Source organism: Podarcis vaucheri (assembly GCF_965113315.1).
Source record: "Podarcis vaucheri genome assembly, chromosome: 11".
In the NCBI taxonomy this organism is placed as follows: domain Eukaryota; kingdom Metazoa; phylum Chordata; class Lepidosauria; order Squamata; family Lacertidae; genus Podarcis; species Podarcis vaucheri.
The window spans coordinates 23,741,379-23,766,168 of NC_138749.1; the positions used below are offsets into that span (position 1 = coordinate 23,741,379).

Sequence of the window (24,790 nt, forward strand, 5' to 3'; positions counted from 1 at the left end):
ATTCAGGTATTAAGGCAAGGAGAAAGCTTAACACTTCCTGCTTTTCCCTAATTCCCTCAAACCTTTCAAAAAATAGTACCATCATGGCTTGTATGATGGTTACGAATTGACTGCAAACAATATTCATGATCAAAGTGGACTTTTGTACATTGGCGTCAATGTTGGCAATACACCCTGTATTTTCTGTTCTCCCCTGCTGCACAGTGTTCTTTTCGCCCTCTTACATTGAAAGTACATTGGAATTAAAACTTTCATCTAGTACTGTACACAACTGCAGCTGCTACTGTGCAGGCATTTCCCTTTGATGACATTGCATATACACATCACCCTGTTTCCTTAGCATATTGAGCTGGTGCCCAGAGCAAAAGTTTCACAAAACATGTATGGTTTTGTCACACTTGGATGTGAGAACATACAGGTGAGCTTGACAAAATTTTGACATTTTCAGTAATTGTATCTAATAAAAAATACATAAGTACAGCCTGAAAGTGACACTTTCAGCAGCAAACACTCTGACCATGATTGAGGATGTGAAAAAAGAAACTTGCTTGAAATTCAGTAATGGTCAGAGTGGCTGTAAGCTGCAGTTAAGTTCAGTTCTTGATGTTCACCCATTTTTCTTTGATACTCATAAAACTAGTTACACAAATAAAGCGGAATGATGTGTCAATAGTTGCATTTTGCAGTAACCCCCCCCCCATTGAATGAGTTGCAACTGTTGATATTATAATAGATTGGATTAAGTACAACTTTCATTTCCTTTTTTAACATTTGGAAGAACCCCTAGGACTAGCATGTAGCATTTAGACAAATTGTTTTTCTTCCGCTGTTGGTCAACTCACCGCCCCACGTATGGGTCCCTGGAAAGTTTCTCAGTCCCTGCCATGGAAAAGCAGCCCTTTTCTCCAGAGATAATGTGATAACCATGATTTATGGCTTGGTTATCATTAATCACCACATAATTATCTCTGCTGATGAGCTGTCAACAGGGAACTTCTAGCCCGCCATGATTCCTCCCCAGACGGCTGTTGGTATTTCTTGGCCCAAATCATTTCCCCACTTTAATTTACAGGGGAGCAGGTGCTGTTCAAGTGCCTTCAGAGAGCAGCACCAAATACTCCTACTCAACCACCCGGCCTTTCCTATAGTCTGCTTGGTTGCATGTAGTCATGTCTAGGACCTTTTTCTGAAATTATGCAGTTTACTTGGTATCTTAGGGAAACATACCATCCAAGGTTCTTATAGGAAACACTGCAAGCTAAGGTACGATTGCTCATTTTAAAAATACAGAAGCAAACAATTGAATTCCTTCTGTTTTCCCTTGCTCTCAAGGAAATACAGCTTGCTTTCCTGAATTGCAGCAAAGCATCCATACAGTTAGCACAGTCAACACTGAAGTTTTCCTGAGCGCAAATCTTGGGGGAATGAACAAATGTTAACCTCATGTAAGATGCTTGTGCATGCCTGTAAATTGCATAGTAATTCACTTCATATCCATTAGTCATTTTATGCACCCCAGTACTATTGTGAGGGCCATTATGAAAGTTGTAAGAACTACATAAAATAAATTAGCCCTTCAGAACTTATTCAGAAGATACTAAAATCAGAGAAAACCAACAAAGTAACCATAGGAGCCAACTCCTAAGGGCCAAGGTCCCTTCATCCCAGCTGAAATATGTGAGGGGGCTGCCAGCCAAAAGTTGATCGGCATTGCCATTCGGATGGGGTTCATGTGCCATGTCTTGTGCTTGATTATGTGGGGTGGGCCTCCCCCCCAATATTTTATTCAAGTTGGCATCCCTGAATATAACTAAATTTCTCACACAATAATATGTTTAAGTTCTTGGCTGAGCAGTGCCCTGTCTCTGAAAAGCATCTCTTTATAAAGAAATGAACTGCTTTGTGCTCTAAAAAAATAGGTGGATGTGGCTCTTGACACTTATTATTATTTCAGGCTGGTGCAAAAGACAACTGTCTTTCCCCTCACAGTAAAAATACAATAATAACTAAGAATTTGAGGTCCTTGCATGTGTCCTGTGGTTGCCTCGCTTGGCCCAATACTGTAGTAAGACTAGCCCTCAGGGGACTTTCACAAGGAGGACTTTCAGGACTGTTTTCACAAGAAGCAACATAGCAATTTTGTTACGGATGAATTTCTCTTTCTGAAAGAACATGACAGCAAAAAGCCGTAAATAACGCCTCAGTCGCATCATTCACCTCTTTAGACGACCATGATTTACTAGGGGAAAAGTCTTCACAGCATATTTAAAAATAGACATATAATACAATAGAAGCACATTCACCAAAAACCAAACAAGGCTATGCAATTAATGTTTTTACAAACTCCCAAAACGGGAAGGCAACATCATTTATAAGTCCACCAAGGATTAATCGGCATGCCCTCTGTAGTTAGGAGTTCAGTCTATGTGGCATTCCACTCCATTTTGTCTGAGGTGATGGGCACAACTCTACTTTATAACAAAATAATTCCACATCTGCACATGTGGTGGTGTTCCTCGCTCCCTCTCCTTAAGTAGATACACTTTTAGGCGCAATGCATTCTAGCCCATCTTTTCATCTCCTTGAAAAAAGGACATTACGGGGTGGGTGGGGAGCAGAACCTCAGTTCATTGAGTACATTTTTAGTGCTTTTCAATAATTTCAGCTGGGCTCTGCGTGGGTTAGAACTGGAAGTCTCCGCAACTATTCTCCCAGTTTGGAGGCCGATGAGGCCCACCTAGAGGGAGAGAAGGAACATGGTGGGCAGGGAAGACATATAAAGCTCAGCCTCAGCCTCTGGCAGAGACCACGTGGCAGGCTGCTGTAGCTTGAGGAAGTAGGGGAGCCCCAGGAGCAGTGAGTGGACTGTGCCCCAAGTGAGTGGACCACGTGGCAGGCTGCTGTAGCTTGAGGAAGTAGGGGAGCCCCAGGAGCAGTGAGTGGACTGTGCCCCAAGGTTTCCCCCTCTTCACACACTCCTTTCCCTGGCTCGACTGACCCTTCCCCGCCTTGCTTCTAGGCAGTTGTTGCAACCGAAAAGATGCTCCTCTCACTTCCCTTTCTTCCTTTCCTGCAGGAGCCAGTGTGGTGTAGTGGTTAAGAGCGGTAGTCTCGTAATCTGGGGAACCGGGTTCGCGTCTCCGCTCCTCCACATGCAGCTGCTGGGTGACCTTGGGCCAGTCACACTTCTCTGAAGTCTCTCAGCCTCACTCACCTCACAGAGTGTTTGTTGTGGGGGAGGAAGGGAAAGGAGAATGTTAGCCGCTTTGAGACTCCTGAAGGGGAGTGAAAGGCGGGATATCAAATCCAAACTCTTCTTCTTCATCATCTTTTATTGCACAATGGCAGCTTCTTACTCAACTTACGCCATCAATAGTCCTTTGGCTTCGAGCGCCACATTTCCTTTTTCATTCTCCCACTCCCCATCATTGTACACTTCTTTCCACCCCCGCCTCCTGCACTTCCCCAGATTTATTTATTTATTTATTTATTTATTTCAAAGGCTGTTTTCACAGTGCCCAAACTCAGCGGGGTTTTTTGTTTGCTTTGTGCTGTTGATATTAACAGTTCCAGTGGACGACTTGTAAGATCCATTGGGTAGAGAACATAGCTGTCAACTTTTCTTTTTTCTTGCAAGGAATCCTATTCAGAATAAGGGAATTTCCTTTAAAAAACAGGGAAACGTTGACAGCTATGGTAGAGAAGATGCTTCGTTTCGTCCTTCACAACTTCGGATTCCTGACCCCCAGACCCTCAAAACAGGACATAAATTATCTTTAAGAACTTTTGGACAGGTGTGGCTTTAAAGGGTTTTGGTCTGACCCATGTGCACATGTTGTTTATCTTTCAATAACTCTCAACTTGATGTGCAATATCTTTAAAGTACATTTGAAGAACATATTTCCCACCTAAGAATTTTGGGCACCGAAGTTTATCCCAGTTCCCGGCAACCCTTAACAAAGCAAAGTTGTCTTGAAGGGGGGATGTGTAGGCAGCCTGTTCCACACTGGAATTTGTCTTCTACCAGGAGTAGGCAGATAGTAGGTCGAGTTCTACTGGTAAGTCTGTTGAAGCTTTGCAGTAGGTGAAGTGTTCCTGACTGATTTTTTAACAACAGCAACAAAAGGATGCCTTTCACCACCTCGTGATTGTCATGATCAAAGCTTGGAGTAACCAAAAGTAAGCTTCATTCAGTTTTTAGTCCTGGATTGGGATTTCTTTAATTATAAGGGGTTGGGGTTTTTTTGCATTAGATAGTATAAAAGAAAAGAAAATTAAATCCTGCAAGTTACAAGAAAGGAGATTCTGACAAAACTTCAGGAAACCTTTCTGACAGTAAGAGCTGTTCAATGGTGGAGAAGTCTCCCTCAGAAGGTTGTGGACTCTCCTTCCTTGGAGGTTCTTAAGCAGAGCTTGGATGGCCATTTTAGCTGAGATTCCTGTATTGCAAGGGATTGGACTAGATGAACTGTAGAATCCCTTCCAACTCTACAATTCTATGATTCTATTATTCCTACAAATAGTGAACATCATAGAATGGAAGCAATTGACTCATGAATTAACAATGAGCTGGAAAAAATATTATTATTATTTAGTAAATTTATATACCGCCCTATACACGGAGGTAGCAACCTGATTTTTCCATTCCCCATAATGGATTTAACAAATCTGGAGTAGAGTCCTTAAGGATGGCATGTTGTATGCCTCCTAGCAACTCCTGCATCCATGCTGGTGCCAAATGTAGGGCAGTGTTGGCAGCGGATACTTTTTTTCTTGCCCCAGTGCTTCCCGAGGGAGCAAAAAGAAAGCTTATTTTAAACTGTAATGTTATGTTCAGACAGAAACTTTGTGGGAATCTTTTGCCCAACGTGGGGTTCAAACCCATCACTCTGAGATTCAGAGTCTCAACTTCTACCTACTGAGCTATATCCTGGAAAGAGAGTTGGAAAGAAGTGTGCATCATTTGTCAAGAACTACGTTTCATAGTAGATCCTACTAACGTCGTGTAACATAGGCAGGAGGGGCCAATGGGATGTGGCAGCTGAATAGCAACAGGTGAGGGAACAACCATTATAACCACTAAGATCCCAGGGACTAGACTAGACTACAGTGGTGCCCCGCAAGACGAATGCCTCGCAAGACGAAAAACCCGCTAGACGAAAGGGTTTTCCGTTTTTCAATGCGCTTCACAAGACGAATTTCCCAATGGGCTTGCTTCGCAAGACAAAAACGTCTTGCAAGTCTTGCGATTTTTTTTCGCTTTCCCCCCTTTTTCTAAGCCGCTAAGCCGCTAATAGCCTTTTAGCCACTAATCCGCTAAGCCTTTAATAGCCGCTAATAGTGCTAATCCGCTAAGCCGCTAATAGGGTTGCTTCACAAGACGAAAAAACCGCTAGACGAAGAGAATCGCGGAACGGATTATTTTCGTCTTGCGAGGCACCACTGTATACTATACTATACTATACTATACTATACTATACTATACTATACTATACTATACTATACATGCATTACTGTTGAAAAACTGGCTATGATCACTGAGATTGTGGGGAGTGGCACTGGTGGCAATACTGCTTTGTGGTTTGCGGGTTTTTCCTAAATCATTTGATCCCAATAAAGAGGAAGCCCGCTTCACAAGTTCTGTGTTACAGCAATAGGACTCTCAAAAAACAAAAGAGCAAAAAAATTCAGCTCTGAAATCTATTTTCAGGAGTCAACTCTGAAATGTGTGAAGTAATAGTAGAATGATGGTTTCTGGTTCCTTTGGAAATTTAGCTGAGGGAAGATATGTCAAACAATTTTATTTTCATTATAAACTATACTGTTTGCTCACCAGATAGAAATATATGCTATATAATGCAGGAGCATTTCTGACTTGGTTGGAGAATAAAAATCTTAATTTCACTACAGCATATCCATGCACATCCCACCCCGGTTACATTCCGGGGCCCCACATGCATAAGTGAAATTACATAAAGTGGGGGGCACTTCTTTAAAAAGCCCCTAAATGTCTATTTCCCCCTGTTCTCCAGGCTCTCTCTCCCACCATCTCTCCAATCCAGACCAAAATATCTAGAGTCTCCGGCTGGAGGCTGCTGGCTAGTAGCCTAAACAAAGCCCTCAGTGCACCTTAGGTCTTTTCAAGGCTTCCTCCCACCCATACTGGTGCTTCTTTGGGCTCTGGGGAGGGTCTTCTTGTAAGCCACAAGGACTCTCCAGCTCTCACCTGCCATTTCCTGGTATGAGTTTATCCTTCCTTCCTTCCTTCCTTCCTTCCTTCCTTCCTTCCTTCCTTTCTTTCCCGGTACGGTGCAGACTTGTGGTCATGCGCAAGTGAAACATGTGTAAGTGGGGGGGGGGGCAGGAGGAATGATGCCTGTACTATATAATTCAGGAGTGCTCCAGACCTGAACGGAGAAAACAATCTTAATTTTGTTACAGTGTTTTCTGCGCCCACACAATGATTGTAAATAAAATCTTCCAAGCCTCACTTTGGATCTTGATCATGCCTTGTGGATTCTGTTCCCTAGGTAAGTTGAACCTTTTCTGCACTTATTATTAGACTGCAATCCTAAGCCTACAGAATTTTTTTTATTGAAATCAATAATATCAACTTCCTCCTGCTGACTTGAATGAAGGTGGGCGATCTATATACACTATAAACAGTTTAAAACATCTAATTTAACTGGACTAAACTCCAAATAAGAGAACTTCCTCCTAGGGCCAAATAGGTGGTTTAGGCAAGCTGTTGATACCACAGTTGGGAGTGAGCATTCCTTGTGTGCTGCTGTCCAAAACCATATCTGCTTTTCAAAAAGAAAAATGCACACTGATGTGATTCCCACTGACTTGTTTAGCGCTGAGTCTAGTTTGGCCCGAGTGGCACAAAGAAAGCTGTCAAATGTATGAAGTCTAAACTGGCTCCACAGTCATTGTATAATGGCAAAAAGTCCAAGATGCCATATTATGAAAAACTATGTGGGGAATTAAAACATGTTATCCAGTTGATGCTGACACAAAACCCCACACATACCCCCCCAAAAATAAAATATAAATTTCACCATCACCCCTGCCCCTCACTTCTTCCCCAACCTTATACTGTACTCAACACTAATGTCTCATAAGAAATGTAACTGATCTGTAGAAAAGACTTTACAACCTGAAAAAAGAGACAATGCACATACTTTTGTAAACCAAGAAAATCTTTAATAAGAATTACTTTTTAAAGAAAAAATGTGTATGTCAAGTCTGAGGAGTATGAATATGTTAAAGGGACGAGGTAGAACCCTTCTTTGTTCATTTTTCCATCACTATTGTGTTGTTTTGTGTTTTGCTGTTAGTATATCTGATCTAAATGATTTTTCTTTAAAAATAGATGAAGACGATACTTGAAATTTTTGACAATATTTATGCAGAATGGGATCCTAGTGGGGGTAATATTTTAAAAGATATAAATTGTAAGATTTTACTGATGCCAAGTAGTTTAAAGTCTTTTTACCAAACGAAACTGGTCATTCAAATGCCTGAGAAATCTGTTGTTTTTCCTTTCTTGCTTGCAGCTCCTCCCCCGCCTCCTGAAATTATTGCCTGCTTATTTTATTACAAAAGTGGTTCAACTCTTACTTGCGTCTGGACATATGATAGGGACCCTGAAACAGTCTATACTCTCACTAAACAGTAAGTGCTAAGAGTCACGAAGTGGTTGCTATGGGTATGTTGTGGCACAGTACAAAATGGCTTCCATGGGGGATGTGGCAGAACACAAAATGCATTTTATCCAAAAATGAATTCCAGGGTTGTACACCAATATAATTAAATTTTCAGAAATACTGTGAGATTAAGAGGAATAAAGCCATACAACCTGCTAAAAAATACCTCTACAACAGCTATCTATATATATCTACATATATATATATATATATATAGATATATATGCTTTCGTAGATTTTCACGGGTACAGGAATGCAGGTTTTGGTGTCTTCGGGTGTCTTCCCGTGTAAGAGTCGGGGTGTCTGGGCGACGTTTCGACGAGGTCTCACTCGTCATCTTCAGGCTGGTGCTTTCGGCTTCTTGTTACTGGAACAGAGCAGAATCTGGTGTTTGAGTTCCTATAAATACTGTTGAGGGGTGTGGTGTATAGCCTCCAACGTTCTGGGCAGAGAGGAAGTTCCTAGATTAGTGTGCCTTTTCTTCTTTTGTTCCTTAATTACCTTGAGGGATATCTTGAGTGATTTCATGAGTGATATTCTGAATACCACTGGGTGGGTCATTAAGTGTAGATTAGTTGCTAAAGCTTTCGTGTCTTGACCTCTTGAGCTTGTGAAGAGTTTTTCTGAGAAGATGGCTGTGCTGCATTTAGTTGTGCTCTGGCTTGGCTTCGTGTATAGGGGCGAGCTGTGATTTTGTGCCTTGTGCCAGCCATATCTGTGTAGGGATTGCAGGGGGGTGCAGCATCCGGAGGTGCCACTATAGTTTGGCTACTGGATGGAGTCTGTAATATGTCTGTGGAGAGGGTCTGGGTTTGGGTCTGGTGTGGTTGATTGGTGACGGCGTTCTGTGTGCCTCTGGTTCTGGTGTCGGTTTTTGTGGGGAGGGCTAATTTCCAGATGTCTGGCAGGCGGGACGTGTCGTCACGCTTGTTCATGTTGTGAGGGTGTTTCTCTATCTCGATGGCTTCCATGATTATTCTCTTGTGGTGATGTTCCATGTTAAAGAGCAAAATTAATTTGCTCGCGAATTTAATTACGAAATTAATTTTGCAGATTCCAAATTGCTCTTTAACATGGAACATCACCACAAGAGAATAATCATGGAAGCCATCGAGATAGAGAAACACCCTCACAACATGAACAAGCGTGACGACACGTCCCGCCTGCCAGACATCTGGAAATTAGCCCTCCCCACAAAAACCGACACCAGAACCAGAGGCACACAGAACGCCGTCACCAATCAACCACACCAGACCCAAACCCAGACCCTCTCCACAGACATATTACAGACTCCATCCAGTAGCCAAACTATAGTGGCACCTCCGGATGCTGCACCCCCCTGCAATCCCTACACAGGGATATGGCTGGCACAAGGCACAAAATCACAGCTCGCCCCTATACACGAAGCCAAGCCAGAGCACAACTAAATGCAGCACAGCCATCTTCTCAGAAAAACTCTTCACAAGCTCAAGAGGTCAAGACACGAAAGCTTTAGCAACTAATCTACACTTAATGACCCACCCAGTGGTATTCAGAATATCACTCATGAAATCACTCAAGATATCCCTCAAGGTAATTAAGGAACAAAAGAAGAAAAGGCACACTAATCTAGGAACTTCCTCTCTGCCCAGAACGTTGGAGGCTATACACCACACCCCTCAACAGTATTTATAGGAACTCAAACACCAGATTCTGCTCTGTTCCAGTAACAAGAAGCCGAAAGCACCAGCCTGAAGATGACGAGTGAGACCTCGTCGAAACGTCGCCCAGACACCCCGACTCTTACACGGGAAGACACCCGAAGACACCAAAACCTGCATAGATATATATATCTATATATAGCTGGAAGTTTAGGCGGGGACTGCCCTAAACCCTATAAATGGTAGGATTTTGATTATTTGAGATATGAATGAAAATACAAGCTGCAGAACTGCGTTAGACAAAGAATTCCTATGCTGGTTTATGCAGTCAGCCTGGCCAAGCTAGTGAAGAGCAAAACTGTTAACATGGCAGAGTGTTGACTACCCATCTAAGAGGAATCCTTGGGCCTGGGCAGACAAAGGCTGCCAGCGTAACTGTGTGTGAGAGAGGTGACAGGAAAAGAGCAAGGTGTGCTGGGAAGAAGAAGGGTGAGGGGGGAAAAGACTGAGATCCATCTTGGGCAGGTTGGCTGAAAGCAGGCTGGGAGAGATGCCTTGGGCTCAAGTGCTGCACTCCTTCCTTCCAAACTCTGGTGTTAATATGTGAATAAATCATATTTATTAAAGCTATGACAGTCTCTGCTACACATTCAATTCTCCAAAGGAGCACATACCATGGTTGAGGACCAAGACCCTTGGAATCCCATGCACAAGCTTGGCAGGGCTTGGGGGTGGCCTGTACCATAAAGTTTTACTTTCTGCCCCTCTTTGCACTCATATGTGTCATATATCTATCCATTTATGTCTATTAATTTCAATGGGTCTGTAGTTATAACAAAGGATGGATACAGCCCACAAAAAGTCTTCATCCATGTGCATTCACTGTATTCTTTTCAATATCTATTCACTGCGATAACATTTTTTCAGAGTGGGAAAGAAATAATATTTGTTCCATATGTATCTCAAAGTCAGCTTTTGTTCTGAGGTTTGTTTGTTTTTAATAAGGCTTCCAAAAACGGCCATATGTGCTTGACAAATGACAATGGTGGTACAGCCTTAACTCATATCTATAGGGAAAGGAATTGTGCTTCTCTCTTTGCCACCTGTACTGCTTATAAAAACCCTTGACTATATCCAGCCTAGAACTTTATTACTATCCGTAGTGTTTCCACACTGACAATGCAAATAATAATTTTTGTTATTAATTGGGGATATGTGGTCAGGAAGATGCAGTAAGAGGCAATACTCAGCTCCAGCTGCTAAGCACAAGGTACCTCCATGTCCTTAGCAGGGTGAGTGGTAGGGACGTTGGGTTTTCTGGCTGGTATACAGCTGGGCACTTTTATGGTGGTGACCCAGGCCTAACGAGACTTCAGACGATACATGGGACATCTGTGATGTAGATCTCCCATAGGGTTGTTTTCTTTTTCTTTTTTAGCACGCCCTCTCTCAGGTTAGCAGCCTTAGATGGCTACTGGGAGAGCAAGTTTATCATTTTCTCCTTTGCCCTTTCTTTGATCTAAATTAACTCCCACCCATGTCTGATTTTTCACCTGTAGAACTAATAGCTCTGTGGGAGAGGGGTAAGAGAGGAAAAAGTTTAACTTACTGTCCCAGAACACTTTTTTTTAATCTTCAAAGTAGCTGTGTGTGGTTACCAATGCATACAAAGATATTTTTAAAAATAAAATAAAATAAATACGCGTGTAAGATCTTAATCAAGAATCTCGTATTGCATCTAGGTTGGCTGCAGGATATTTTCATCCTATTAATTTCTATGGGAGGAAAAACCCATGCTTTAAATTCCTTCTGTTGAAATCTGTGGCACTTGAATGTTCTCAACTTTCGGTTGTCATTATTAAAAGCATAATTCACCTTTTGCTGTTCTTTTCTAAATTGTGCTCAACATATTTCAGTCCTGGATTTGATTCTAAAGTGAGCTTCTTAACCACTTCTTCCCCAAAAAATATTTACTAATTTTCTTCTTTTTCCCACCGCCTGCATTTTTCACAAACAGGATGTTAGCACCGAATGAGGAAGAAAACTGCTCAATGAAAGGGGCTTCAACATTATTAGGCGATAAGATACAAAGCTGCTCAACCAAAAGTGCTTTGTGTACAATATTCAATCAACCAATTTCTGCTCGGGAATATCGTGTCCAGGTGACGGCAAGAAATAGCATGGGGAAAGCAACCTCAGAGCCTGTTTGCATAATTTCTGTAACAATTTGTAAGTTCATAAGCAATTTAAAATATGAGAAACATAGACTGTGTTTGAACAATCAGTTCTTATGCAATACATCTTTTGCTACTGCAGAGATAAAAGAATTCCAGTGGCATGCAGTGAACATTTTCGTAGGATAACATTTAGCGCCAGAGGTGCCAGCTTCCAAGTGTGATTGGGACAGGACAACGCCATGCGCATGAATGTTGTGCCTCCCTCTCTAAGCTGGGAAGAAGCTTCCCGGGCTTTGGGAAGGAGTTGTCAGCCTCTGACAGGATACTGGAGCCCTGCTGCCTCCTTCTCAAAGCCGAGTGGGCTTAAGGAAGATGGTAGAAGGGCTCTTGGACCCCCTTGGAGCATTGCACCTCCCTCCATAAGCAGAGCAGAAGCTTCCTAGGCTTTGAGAAGGAGGCAGCAGGCATTAATACTTTAATACTCTTAAGTTACCAGGAACATTTAGGGTACCAGCCCAGTCTCTCTGGTACACTGACAGCACCCTGCTGAAGAATTATATTTTGCATAAATCTACATTCCTATGTGGATTTTGAAAAGCTTCATCTCTTGGAAATCTTTCCATGCTTTCATTTATATGCATTACCACTTTGGACAAATTCAGCTTTTTGTTTCTAAGTGGTCCATAGTTTCCTGCAATATGGCTCATAAGCAGTGCCATAATATAATGCATAGCTACATTTCCACATTATCTCGCTTCTTCCTTTAGCAGTACAAATCAGTTGCCTTTTGAAGGAGGCAAGCCTACTTGTCACTTTCATGTCTACTTGGCGTGGTTATTTTTTTCCTGAATTAAAAAACTGTTTTGTAGTCCAGCTCTGATGTATGCATAAGGCCTTTCAAACAGCTCTTAAAACTGCTAGAGGGTAGGATACAAGGAGGGAGGCTGAAGGTAGAAGGGCACAGAAAACTAATGAGGTTTTCCGCTACGCAATCAAGGTGTCAAGCCAATTCCAACCCCCCAACTTGAATGAGTGGGAAATTCCAACATTCACAGAATCTTAGAGTTGGAAGGGACCCAAGGGTTATCTAGTCCAACCCCCTGCAATGCAGGACACTCTGCTAAAGCATCCATGACAGATGGCTGAGATCTCTGTGATTGAACAGCCTCAGAACTCATGGTGACTGCAATACCTGCTGTATGGCTGTTAGGATTAGGGGTTCAATATGTACTCTGGCTTTGGTTAGTGACGTTTTGTGATGGCACATCTTACACTAGAGTATCAGCTTGTTGAAGGTCAAATGGTTTTGTCTTGGAAAGTCATTAGATTGGTGACAGAGTACATATTTGGTATGCAGGTCCCAGGCTTGATCCTTCAGATCTCCTGTGGAAGGATCAGGTAGCAAATGATGTAGAAGACCTTTGCCTCAGACCCTAGAGAGGCAATATTTGTATTAGATGTACAAGCAGTGCCCCGTTTGTGTATGCTCTATCTTTGTGTGACCGCACACACACATGGTGCCCAGAACCCAGAAGTGGGGAGCACTCTGGAGAGTCCTCCTGGCTTGCAAATAGACCCTCCCCAGAGCCAGAAGAGAGTCTCCTTGCAAGCCATTAGGACTCTCCATTTATGTGCATTTTGCTGACGGATGCAGAGGTCCAGAACGTAAACCACACATAAATGAGGTGTGGCCTATATTAGCCACAGTTCAGTGCTTACAACATTTAAAACTGCTTAAAACCACAGCAAACAGAGAACACCGTAATCTTAACAGCAAAGGTAAAAGCACTTCCAATCCCCCTGCTTCATTTTATTCACTTCAATATATTACAATATATTACAGCTAATCAGCTATAAGACTGCCTGTTGAACCTCTCCGCAAGCAAAAAACGTTTAATGAAAACACTAGTGTTGCATCACATTGATCTGGTTCATCAGTCCCCCTCCATCGAAAATAAGTAAATTAATTATCATTTTATAGCTGTGCTTAGAAATGAAATATAAATTCTGCAATGGGGTTCAAGTGTGCAGCCTACCCCACTCTCCATTCCATTCCGGTAGGATTGGTTGTAAAATCGTTAGCATTGAAAGCATGAGAGCTTTCTTTCTCAATTCCAGTGAAGGCTGATCCTCCTCAGATAACTAAAATAGAAACAGTTCCAGGGATGCCGCCAAAGCTAAGAGTTCATTGGAAAAAATCTCGAATGCCACCAAGTGCCGAGAACAATACGAGGTGCCAAATTCGTTATAAATCCATAAAGGAAAAGGGCATGGTAAGTTGAATTGTAAGTGAGTAGCAATTTTTCCAGCTCATATAACTACAGGCAGTGGGCAAGACCTCTAATGAATCTTTTTATGTATTCTATCATAAAATTGTTTGCCTCATTCTGCACACACAGTTAGAACACTTCCCACACTCATCTCAAAAACAGCATGGGAGGCCACCACACGGTGTTGCTGTCCATGTTGGCCTCAACTTCTCAGTCTGATCCTCATAGTATCAGCTAGTAGTTTACCGAGGTAGTGGAATGTAGATGCTCATCCTTATCTGGGTGACATTCTGACTGTATTCTTAAGCTGTCAATTGTGCCCCTATTTTGTCTGGTGTCTCACAGCTTCAAAGTCAGTCAAAGGCATGACTGCCACATCCCCAGGTCCTTTGTGACATTTTGTTATTCTGATTCCTGGTGAATAAGTCCTTCTTGGAGTTCCAGGTGAAAGGCAGATAAGTCAGTTTTTGTGAGAAGAGTAAGAATAGCTAAGAAAATGAGAGGGGCTCTGCTGGATGAGGCCAAAGGGGCCCATCCAGTCCAGTATCCTCCTTCTCAGAGTAGTCCATCAACCAGAAGCCTATGGGAAGTCCCAAAACAGAACTTGAATGCCACACTACCCTCCCAACTTGTGAATCACTGCAACAGATATTCTGAGACATACTGCCTGTAACAGCGAGTTCCATAGTTCCTACCCTTCCCTTCCCTTCCCTTCCCTCTCCCTTTCCCTTTCCCTTTCCCTTTCCTTTTCTCCATCTTGAATCTTCCAACTTTTGGCTGGAACATTCACTTTCATCACATCTCTTCTTACTTGCCTTTTCTCTAAACTAAGAAGTGCCAAATGCTTTAACTTTTCCTCAAAGGAGAGTTTCTCCATCCACTTAATAAATTGGGTTGCCCTTTTCTGAACCTTTTCCATTTCCACATTCTCCATTCTCCATGTACTTGCCATAAGTGTGTGTGTGTGCGTGCGTGCGTGCCCTGTCTTTTGGTAAGCAGTTATTTTATTGAAGGAGCCAAGAATGCATGCCAATTTTGGGCAAGCAGAATTTACCATCTGAGCCACACTTGGGGTGTGGGGTGAGGAATGTAAGAATATGGATGCAAGTGATAGCAAGAGAGACCACAGTATTTATATTTTGCCTCCTATGATATTTGCTGTGTTCTTTGAAGGAAAACTGTTATTCTGTCCAATTTCCAGAAAGATTACTTCATGGAAGAAGACAGCGCAACAATTGAACTCACTAATCTGTGGGATTGTACAACCTATACTGTTGATGTTCGGTGCGCTCATGATGACTCGAAGTTTTGGAGTGAGTGGAGTACCAAAAAAATGGGAACAACGAAAGAACAAGGCGAGCAAAAATGCTGATACAGTTTGATGCTTCTGTTAAGTTTTAAGTTGGCAGATCTAAAAAAACAAACAAAAAATAATTCATGTTAATAGTTTGTTTTTCTAAATTATATAACCAAGACTCATTCCATCTCTAGGGGATCCACAATGAATGCTTACAGTGTGTATGTCTTACATTTCACAATCCAGTTCCTACCCTGTTTAAGTGTGATGCGTGAAAACCATATTCATTTAGGATGGGAACAGATCCATATCACTGAATGGAAGACCTAGGTGGCAGTTCTGGAGAAGTGACCCAACTTTTTATCTTCTATGAAACTTCCTACAGGAAGGATGTGGCATTCTCTTCTATGAGGTTGGGCAGACACCATCTAGTAATATCTTGTGCATAACTATTAGTCCTTCAACCAAGGTCCAGCTGAACTGAGTGGAATTACTAAATAATAACTGGGATTTGGGAATGGCACAGATGTTCATTCACACCTCATGTGACTCATACTGAGAAGAGAAAAATGGCACCATTTCTCAGGAGAGGCTATCTCACACTGCTATACATTTATCTACTAGCTATATCTATCATTCAGCATTGCAATATAACCGGTGGATATTGTTCTGAACCACAGGCCCAAACAAGGGTTCGTGGGAGTGGTTTTGTGTAGGGATACCAAAGAATGATGTCAAAAACATTGGAATGATCAGTTCTAATGCTTTATTAAAGAAAAGTGTAGACTTACAGTAAAGCAGCCTGGCAGGTTTCCTAGCCTTTGCGTATGTGGGATGAACACCATACCAAAGAGATGGCTTTTTTACAAACAAGCAAGTGTCTTTATACACAAAGCAGCATATGTCACTTTGTCTAGGACAAATACAGTGGTACCTCAGGTTAAGTACTTAATTCGTTCCAGAGGTCCGTACTTAACCTGAAACTGTTCTTAGCCTGAAGCACCACTTTAGCTAATGGGGCCTCCCGCTGCTACCGCGCCGCCGGAGCCCGATTTCTGTTCTCATCCTGAAGCAAAGTTCTTAACCTGAAGCACTATTTCTGGGTTAGCGGAGTCTGTAACCTGAAGCGTATGTAACCTGAGGTACCACTGTACCCAGGTCTTACAGATAGTTGGATGGATATAGTCAGTAGAGGAAGCTTAGGACCATGATAACTGCGACTGCCACAATCCTCTCGGGTGGCAGCCTATTAGTCAGCGAACTGATATCAGTTAGGCACAATTCTGGGCACATCTTCGCTTTGCACCAACATTGTACTAGTAGCTGTCTCAGCCGGGCTCAGCACTTCAGCTGCCTGCAGTTAGCTAGAGGGCTCCTGTCACCAAACAGAAGCTCCTCTTGAGCCCAAACCCTTTGTTTTTCCATAGGGTTAGGGTCTCTCTGTTCAACTGTAGGCAACTTTCTCCAGCTGAACCAACCTTTCCCCTGCTTGGTAGGGTAATTCCCACAGGGCCTGAAGCACCATTTTTACTTCTCCTTGGTAGTTGGAGTCTATCACAACCCTGAGAACTTGCAACTCGTTCCAGGGTCCACCCAGATCTTGGGGCTATTTTCCATAAGTGTCAGTAGGAGTAGGAGCTGTGCCTATCACTCCTTCACTCAAGGCACATCAATCCACCCCTATACAGTGGTGCCTCGCAAGACGAAAATAATCCGTTCCGCGAGTCTCTTCGTCTAGTGGTTTTTTCGTCTTGCAAAGCAACCCTATTAGCGGCTTAGCGGATTAGCGCTATTAGCGGTTTAGCGGCTATTAAAGGCTTAGTGGCTTAGCGGCTTAAAGGCTATTAGCGGCTTAGAAAAAGGGGGGGAGCGAAAAAAATCGCAAGACTCGCAAGACGTTTTCGTCTTGCGAAGCAAGCCCATAGGGAAATTCGTCTTGCGAAGCGCATTGAAAAGCAGAAAACCCTTTCGTCTAGCGGGTTTTTCGTCTTGCGAGGCATTCGTCTTGCGGGGCACCACTGTAGAACCTTTTGAGGCTTGTGTTGGCAACCATACAGCCGGGTGCACTTTTCACACTCAAAGTACTGGAGAAGCACCCATTATCCTGCCTTTTGCTCTTCCACAGGGAATACCTTTCCAATCTGCCTGTTGTTTGGCAGCTGGAATGCATCTTCCAGCATAGGGGTCCTATGGGATTTGGGTGACTCACAATTTGGATTTACTATTCCAGTAATCCATTAATGCATTTTGTGGCTTCAATGCATGATACACAACACCTGTCTGCTATCTTGCAGGTATTGGTTCCTTCAAAGAGCTGTATACTTTTTACCTGACCATGTCATGCCTAGAAACCTCAACTTCTATTGCCTGTCATTGAACTTTGGCAGGATTTACTGCCCAGCCATTTGGCACTGCAGATGGTTTAGCAAATCTTGAACACACCACTCCAAAGAAGATAAAGCACCAGAAATTAATATGATATTCATTCGATTGAATACAATAAGAAAAGGAAAGGAAAAAAAAACATTGAGTTTAGTACATCCCTTGTGTCCCCTGCCAAGAAAAAAAAAATGGTCTTGTGACTCAAGGGCAATATTTAATATTTTAAAAGACATTAGCTAATTCATCTACACTTTGGGAAATGTCACCTTGCCCCTCTGGCAACTGATACTGCTGGTTGCTACAACACAAGTGGAGGCAATTACACTTCCCGCAAAACAGCTTTACTGCTCATGCCTTAATGCTGGATACAGCTTCTTAGTGAAAAAGCTGGGACATCATCCCCCTCTTCAGCGGAGAGGGGAGCAGAAGGCACAGGGTCTTTGTAACATACTGCTTCTCTCCGAGCAAGTTTTTCCACAATTTTAACCAGAGCACATTAGGCTCCTTAGCCATAGCCTCTCCCTTAGTGCTAGCACGAAGTCACACACCATATTCATTTTCAGGAAACCTCCTGGAGGGCATTCCCGCTACCCCTCCCTATCTGACACAGCTTAAACTTTGCTGTCCTCAATCTCCATCTCAGCTATCTTCCCCCAAACATCAGGCAAGCTGCTATCAACCACTCGAGCAATGAATGATTCCCTTGCATTCCTCGAGCTCCATGAAGCCTCTGCCATAAAGCTGGGTGTGCTGCTACACTACTTAGATTCACAGAATCACAGAATCTTAGAGATGGAAGGGACCCAGTATATCTGAAGGAGAGTCTCCACCCACATTGTTCTACCTGGACACTGAGGGCCAGCGCCGAGGGCCTTCTGGCGGTTCCCTCACTGCGAGAAGTCAAGTTACAGGGAACCAGGCAGAGGGCCTTCTTGGTAGTAGCAACCCCCCCCCCCCCACCAGATGTCAAAGAGAACAACTACCAGATTTTTAGAAAACATCTTCCCTGTTTAGGGAAGCTTTTAATGTTTGATGCATTACGGTATTTTAATATTTTGGTGGAAGCCGCCCAGAGTGGCTGGGGAAGCCCAGCCAGATGGGTGGGGGTATAAATTTCTTCTTCTTCTTCTTCTTCTTCTTCTTCTTCTTCTTCTTCTTCTTCTTCTTCTGTAATTCAACTCCCTGTAATGCAGGAATCTCAACTAAAGCATCCATGACAGATGCAAACCTCTGTTTACAAACCTCCAAGGAAGGAGAGTCCACCACCCTTGGGAGGGAGTTTGTTCCACTGCCAAACAGCTCTTACTGTTTTTATGTTTGTTTAGTTGGAATCTCCTTTCTTGTAACTTGAAGCCATTGGTTCGAGTCCTACCCTCCAGAGCAGGATAAAACAAGCATGCTCCCTCTTCCATGTGATGGACCTTAAGATATTTGAAGATGGCTATCATATCTCCTCTCACTCTCCTCTTTTCCAGGCTAAACATACCCAGCTCCTTCAAGTGCTCCTCATAAGGCTTAGTTTCCAGACCCTTGATCATCTTAGTTGTCCTCCTCTGCACACGTTCCAGCTTGTCAACATCCTTCTTAAATTGTGGTGCCCAGAACTGGATTCCAGGTGTGGTTTGATCAAGGCAGAATAGAATGGGACTATTACTTCCCTTAGGGACGCGGGTGGCGCTGTGGGTTAAACCAGAGCCTAGGACTTGCCGATCAGAAGGTCTGCGGTTCGAATCCCCGTGACGGGGTGAGCTCCCGTTGCTCGGTCCCTGCTCCTGCCAACCTAGCAGTTCGAAAGCACGTCAAAGTGTAAGTAGATAAATAGGTACCGCTCCGGCGGGAAGGTAAGCAGCGTTTCAGTGCGCTGCTCTGGTTCGCCAGAAGCGGCTTAGTCATGCTGGCCACATGACCCGGAAGCTGTACTCCGGCTCCCTTGGCCATTAAAGCGAGATGAGCGCCGCAGCCCCAGAGTCGGTCACGACTGGACCTAATGGTCAGGGGTCCCTTTACTACTTCCCTTGATCTGGACACTATACTTCTGGACACTATACACTATGTCCACAGCATTTTCCTGATCCTTCAAGTTTGTAATTCCATAAAACAAAGAAATCAGACTGGTCTGGCATGACTTATTTTTTGAGAAACCCATGCTAGGTCTTAGTAATCACATTATCCTTTTCTAAATGCTCACAGACCAACTGTAGAATTATCTGTTCTAGCACCTTCCCTGGTATCAATGTCAAGCTCACCAGTCGGTAGTTACCTGGGCATGGGTGTAGCCAAGGGGGGGGGCAGGGGGCAGCTGACCACCCAATTCAATCAAAACCAATACAAATCTGGTTCTGCCCTCCCAACAAAAGCCTGCCCCCCATAACAAAAATTCTGGCCACACCCATGTACCTGGGTCTTCCTGTTTCCTACTTTTGAAGATGGGGAACAACATTTGCATGCCTCCAGTCTGTAGGGACCTCACTTGTTCTCCAAGATTTTTTCAAAGATCATAGACAAAGGTTCTGAAATTACATCTGTTAGCTCATTTAGAACCCTTGGATGCAGCTCATCAGGCCCTGGAGTTCTGAATTCATTTAAAGTAGCTAGGTGTTCCCTTACTACCTCTTTCCCTATATTGGGGCTGCAGCTCCCTCCTTATATCATTTATTTTGTTAACACCAGGTTGGGCTTTCCTTTTGGGTGAAGACAAAGATTTTCTCCACCTCCTTGGGAGAAAGACTCAAGCCATCAGCACCCTCATCCCTCAAACGCATTCAAGCCAACAGAGATTCAAGAGGCTGCTGGTGAAACTTTTTAATTGGTTCCATCAGTTTACTAGGTGTGAACTTACCCAATACAGTCTTATTTCAGCTTTGAACCCCTGCTTTCAGTGGCCAAAGAGAGGTACACCTCATCTGTCAAACCACCATTAAGTAAGGCCATTGAAACATTTGCAGCCTTAAGACTATATTTTCAATTTTGTCGTTTAGCTGTTTCATTTTGTGTTATCATTGTGGTTTTTTGTTTTGCTGAGCTTGGTGGTGAAAAAGAGAGAGAACTGGGTGTGATCAGCATTCTAATGGCACCACACTTTAAATTCCCAAATGATATTCCTCACTGGTTTCATGGAAATGTTAAGAAGCATAGTGGACAAGAAACCCTGATTCACAGCTTGCATGCTTTATTCATCCTAAATGGAAAAACAACTTATCTCCTACTGAAGTTTCTCTCTGTTGATTGTGGTGTTCTGTTGTAGAATGATAAAGAAACAGTAACAGGAAGGAAGTATTGCGATTTTGTCCTGCTCTGTAGCAGGGAGGCAGACCATAAATTGGAATATATCTTGCACAGGCTCAAACTATGACTTTTATAGTGTAGTTTGTTTTCTTAAAAAATCAAATAGCTTGTGTGGGAGGTCCTAAGCAGATTGAGACCATGGCACGAGAGACTTTAACCTGCATTTCTTAGCAAATTATTTATTAATCTCATTTTTTCATATATCCGTGTTGCATTATGCCCATGCATAAGCAGTGAGTGGAATGACTTCAAATATTTGCTCTTATTTAGAACATAATTTTAAAGCTTGGGCAAAGGGATATTATATTTTGTTCCCTGCATTGTAATTAGGATAATGGAACAGACCAAAAACAATGTAAATGGATATAAGTGCTCATTTTTAAATGGAAGTCTATTTAGTAGAAATGCATATCTGTCTCACCACACCATTTATCCAAGACTCCATATATACTTTCCTGAAGTCCTTTCAGCTACCCTTTCATTGCCCTAATGTATGCTTCCAAATGCTGCACGGAAAATTGAAGTGTGATCCTGTTGAATAAAGCCCTTTACCATTTAATGTTCTCATTTTGCTAGCAATGATAATTCCAACTGTTTGGCATATATCCCAAACAGAACTGGTATACCCGCCAGCTTGTAGCAGTTGAATAAAAGTAAAATACCACTTAAAAAACAGTTTTCCTTAAGAATAACGCTCACAGTATTTTGTGGTACGTTTAACCATCTCCATCTCCGGATGGCTGTTGCTGTTTCTTGGCCCGAAACATTTTCCCACTTTAAAATTATTTGGCTTTTCTGTCTCTGTACATGTTGGATGGTTGGAGCTCTGAAGCAAAGGGGAGCAGGTGGTGTTCAAGTGCCTTCAGAGAGCAGCACCAAACACTTCCACCCCCCTCCCCTGGCTTTTCCTATAGTTGTTTTTAAGTGAGCTCTAGAATTCTGCTTGGTTGCATACAGTCATGTCTAGGACTTTCCCCTGAAATTACAGTATGCAGTTTACTTGGTATCTTGGGGAAACACATTTTTATCATCCAAGATTCATACAGGAAACTCTGCAAGCTAAGATATGAGTGTTCATCTGAAAAAAGAAGATACATATAGAAGACATTGAGTTCATTCTGTTTTTCCCTGCCCCCAGGGAAAGACAGCAGTAAACAGAGAAATTGATTAAAACATGGGTAGGCAAATTAAGGCCCAATCGCCCCCTAAGATCCAGCTCAATTGCCTTCTAAATCCGGCCTGCAGACGGTCCGGGAATCAGCATGTTTTTTCATTAGTAGAATGTGTCCTTTTATTTAAAATGCATCTCTGGGTTATTTGTGGGGTCTGCCTGGTGTTTTTACATGAGTAGAATGTGTGCTTTTATTTAAAATGCATCTCTGGGTTATTTGTGGGGAATAGGGATTCGTTCATCCCCCCCCCCCGCAAAATATATAGTCCGGTCTGAGAGACAGTGGACCGGCCCCCTGCTGAAAGTTTGCTGACCCCTGGATTAAAATAGTAAGTTTTTGAATTTCGCTTTGTGGCAAATGAGTTGCTTTCTTGAATTGCAACAAAGAACCCATACAATTAGCAACTGTCAACTGTGAAGATGTCTTGAGCAAATCTCAGATGAATGAACAAAAGCTAGGCAATGTTGCCTTCATGTGTGGGCCTTTAAATTGCATAGCATCCTACTTCATATCAATTTCAGTCATTTTATGCACCCCAATACTATTGTGAGGGCTATTATGAAAGTTGTAAGAAATACAAAATGTAAATTAGCTCTTCAGAACCCACTCCTCCCCTTTAAGAAAGTAAATGTTCCATACAGACATGCACTTACTTCTTTGGAGGTGTTTCACGCAAATCCTGGGCACATGTGACTGCTTTACATTGTTAGTATGTTAGGTAAAGGGACCCCTGACCATTAGGTCCAGTCGTGGCCGGCTCTGGGGTTGCGGCGCTCATCTTGCTTTATTGGCCGAGGGAGCTGGCATACAGCTTCCGGGTCATGTGGCAAGCATGACTAAGCCGCTTCTGGCGAACCAGAGCAGCGCACGGAAACACCGTTTACCTTCCCGCTAGTGTGGTACCTATTCATCTACTTGCACTGACATGCTTTCAAACTGCTATGTTGGCAGGAGCAGGGACTGAGCAATGGGCGCTCACCCCATCGCGGGGATTCGAACCGCCGACCTTCTGATCGGCAAGTTCTAGGCTCTGTGGTTTAACCCACAGTGCCACCCGCGTCCCTTGTTAGTATGTTAGTAGGCTTCCAAACTTGTTGGGTGTTGGTCATATGTAGTGTTTAGGTTATTTGTAGTGTTGTGTAGCTTTAACTTGCTTGAAGCAATTGAATGGGTAAATTGTTGGCACACACCATGATGTAAAGCAGCAGCCACAGTGTTAATTTAGGGTAGTGATGGATTCTACATGACAGGACGACAGCCTATATTGGCTCACTATTATTAAAGCTCCATATCTTAGCTCTGCTCCTAGTAATCCTTTTTAAGCCAGCAATGTCAGGAGCTGAACTTGGGACTTTCCGCATGCAATACATGTACTCTTCCATGGAGATGTGGCCCGTCTCCAGCAAGCCCGTCTCCAGCAAGCACCACTCACTGGAAATGTTGTGAAAATGAATGAAAAAAGGATTGCAAACCGCTTTCCAAAAAATAAAACATCGATAAGCAAATCCTCTTTCTGCCTGTTCGGCCATACAAATGTGAAGATGGTTGCAATATTTTCCATCTTAAAAGACTGAAAGCCTGTTAAGCACAGAATTACAACATAGCCTTAGATATGTTTATGTTAGGAGTATGTCCCATAGAGTTCGTTGGAATTTCCCCCACAGTAAGTGGAGATAGGATTGGAGCATTAGGGACAAAGAATTGTGACTGTTGGGTTTCCTGATTGGGACTTCCCATGTCTTTTTCTTTTGTTGGATTGGGATGTGGTGTAGACGATGTGGCAGATGTTTTCTTAAGCCTTCACACACAATTTTCCAGGTGAATTCCCTAGCAGCGCTTTGTTCCAGAAACGGGAAGTTAAGAGGGAGGGAGGTTGAGCAGGGAAACTGAAGAGGTGAAAGTTTATGCCCTCAACCAAATTGCTCTCCTGACTTTTTTTGTAAAATAAAAAGACTTCAGGGGTGTTGATGCAGATAAGGGTCATCTGGGCAGTGCCCTCAAGGCAGGCTTGTCCCTTGACAAGTGCTTAAATCTTGGAAGGAAGACACATCCGAACATGAGCACTAATGAAGTCATGCCAACCTTTTCCCAAGTAGCCTGAGTCTGAGAGTTGTTTTGGTCACTTAGTACTTGAGGGGGAAGTCAAGACTACACATATTTAGAGACAGTCTTTTTTATGATTGTGATCCCAGGGTATTAGTCACATTTTTGCACTCTAGTGCCTAAAATGATTTACACAGTAAAACTAAAATTAAAAAGGTATCAAAAGCAGATAAAACCAGAAATACTCATACAACAATATTACTGCATTTAAAAGGAACAAGTCTGAACCCCACCTCTGTTAAAGGATGAGTGCAACAAAGGATACAGTCATGTCTAACTACCTTCCCAATTAAAAAACACACATAAACCTGCATAAATAAAAATGTTTCTGCTTGGGTTCCTGCCAAGAGACAGTAGTGTGCTTCCACAGATGGGAAGCCACCACTGAAAAGGCCTGTTCTTGTGTGACTATCCTCTACACCAGTGTTTCCCAACCGGTGTTCCGCGGCACACTAGTGTGCCGCGAGACGTTGCCTGGTGTGCCGTGGGAGGGAGGCGGGCGAGTCGGGCGGCGAGAGGCGGGGCGGCGGCGGTGAGGAGAGGCCGCCCAGCGCGGGGCTCTCGCCGTCTGCCTGCCTGGCTGCCTGCGTGGCGCTGACGTCACGGGGCTGTAACGTGCCCCACATAGGCACACGCGGGGCGGCGAGCGAGCTCCCTCCCACATCCCATCGCCACTCGCTTCGGCCGGCCTACTGGACTGTCGCAGGCGGAAGGCCTGCACATGCGCGAGGTTTTCGCGCCTTCGGGATTCCCTT

The 24,790-nt window shown here is 43.3% G+C and overlaps 1 long non-coding RNA gene across 2 annotated transcripts; it reads left to right on the forward strand.

The window, feature by feature from the left end:
- Positions 1–3,581: 3,581 nt before the first annotated feature.
- LOC309514253 lies at positions 3,582–16,772 on the forward strand. 2 transcript variants are annotated; one of them, XR_014211833.1, is made up of 6 exons: positions 3,582–4,179; positions 6,442–6,530; positions 7,560–7,677; positions 11,367–11,578; positions 13,645–13,799; positions 14,998–16,772. It is a non-coding gene; the product is annotated as an uncharacterized lncRNA (long non-coding RNA). The 2 variants fall into 2 exon arrangements; XR_014211834.1 differs by lacking the exon at positions 3,582–4,179 and having other exon boundaries at positions 6,408–6,530.
- Positions 16,773–24,790: the final 8,018 nt, after the last annotated feature.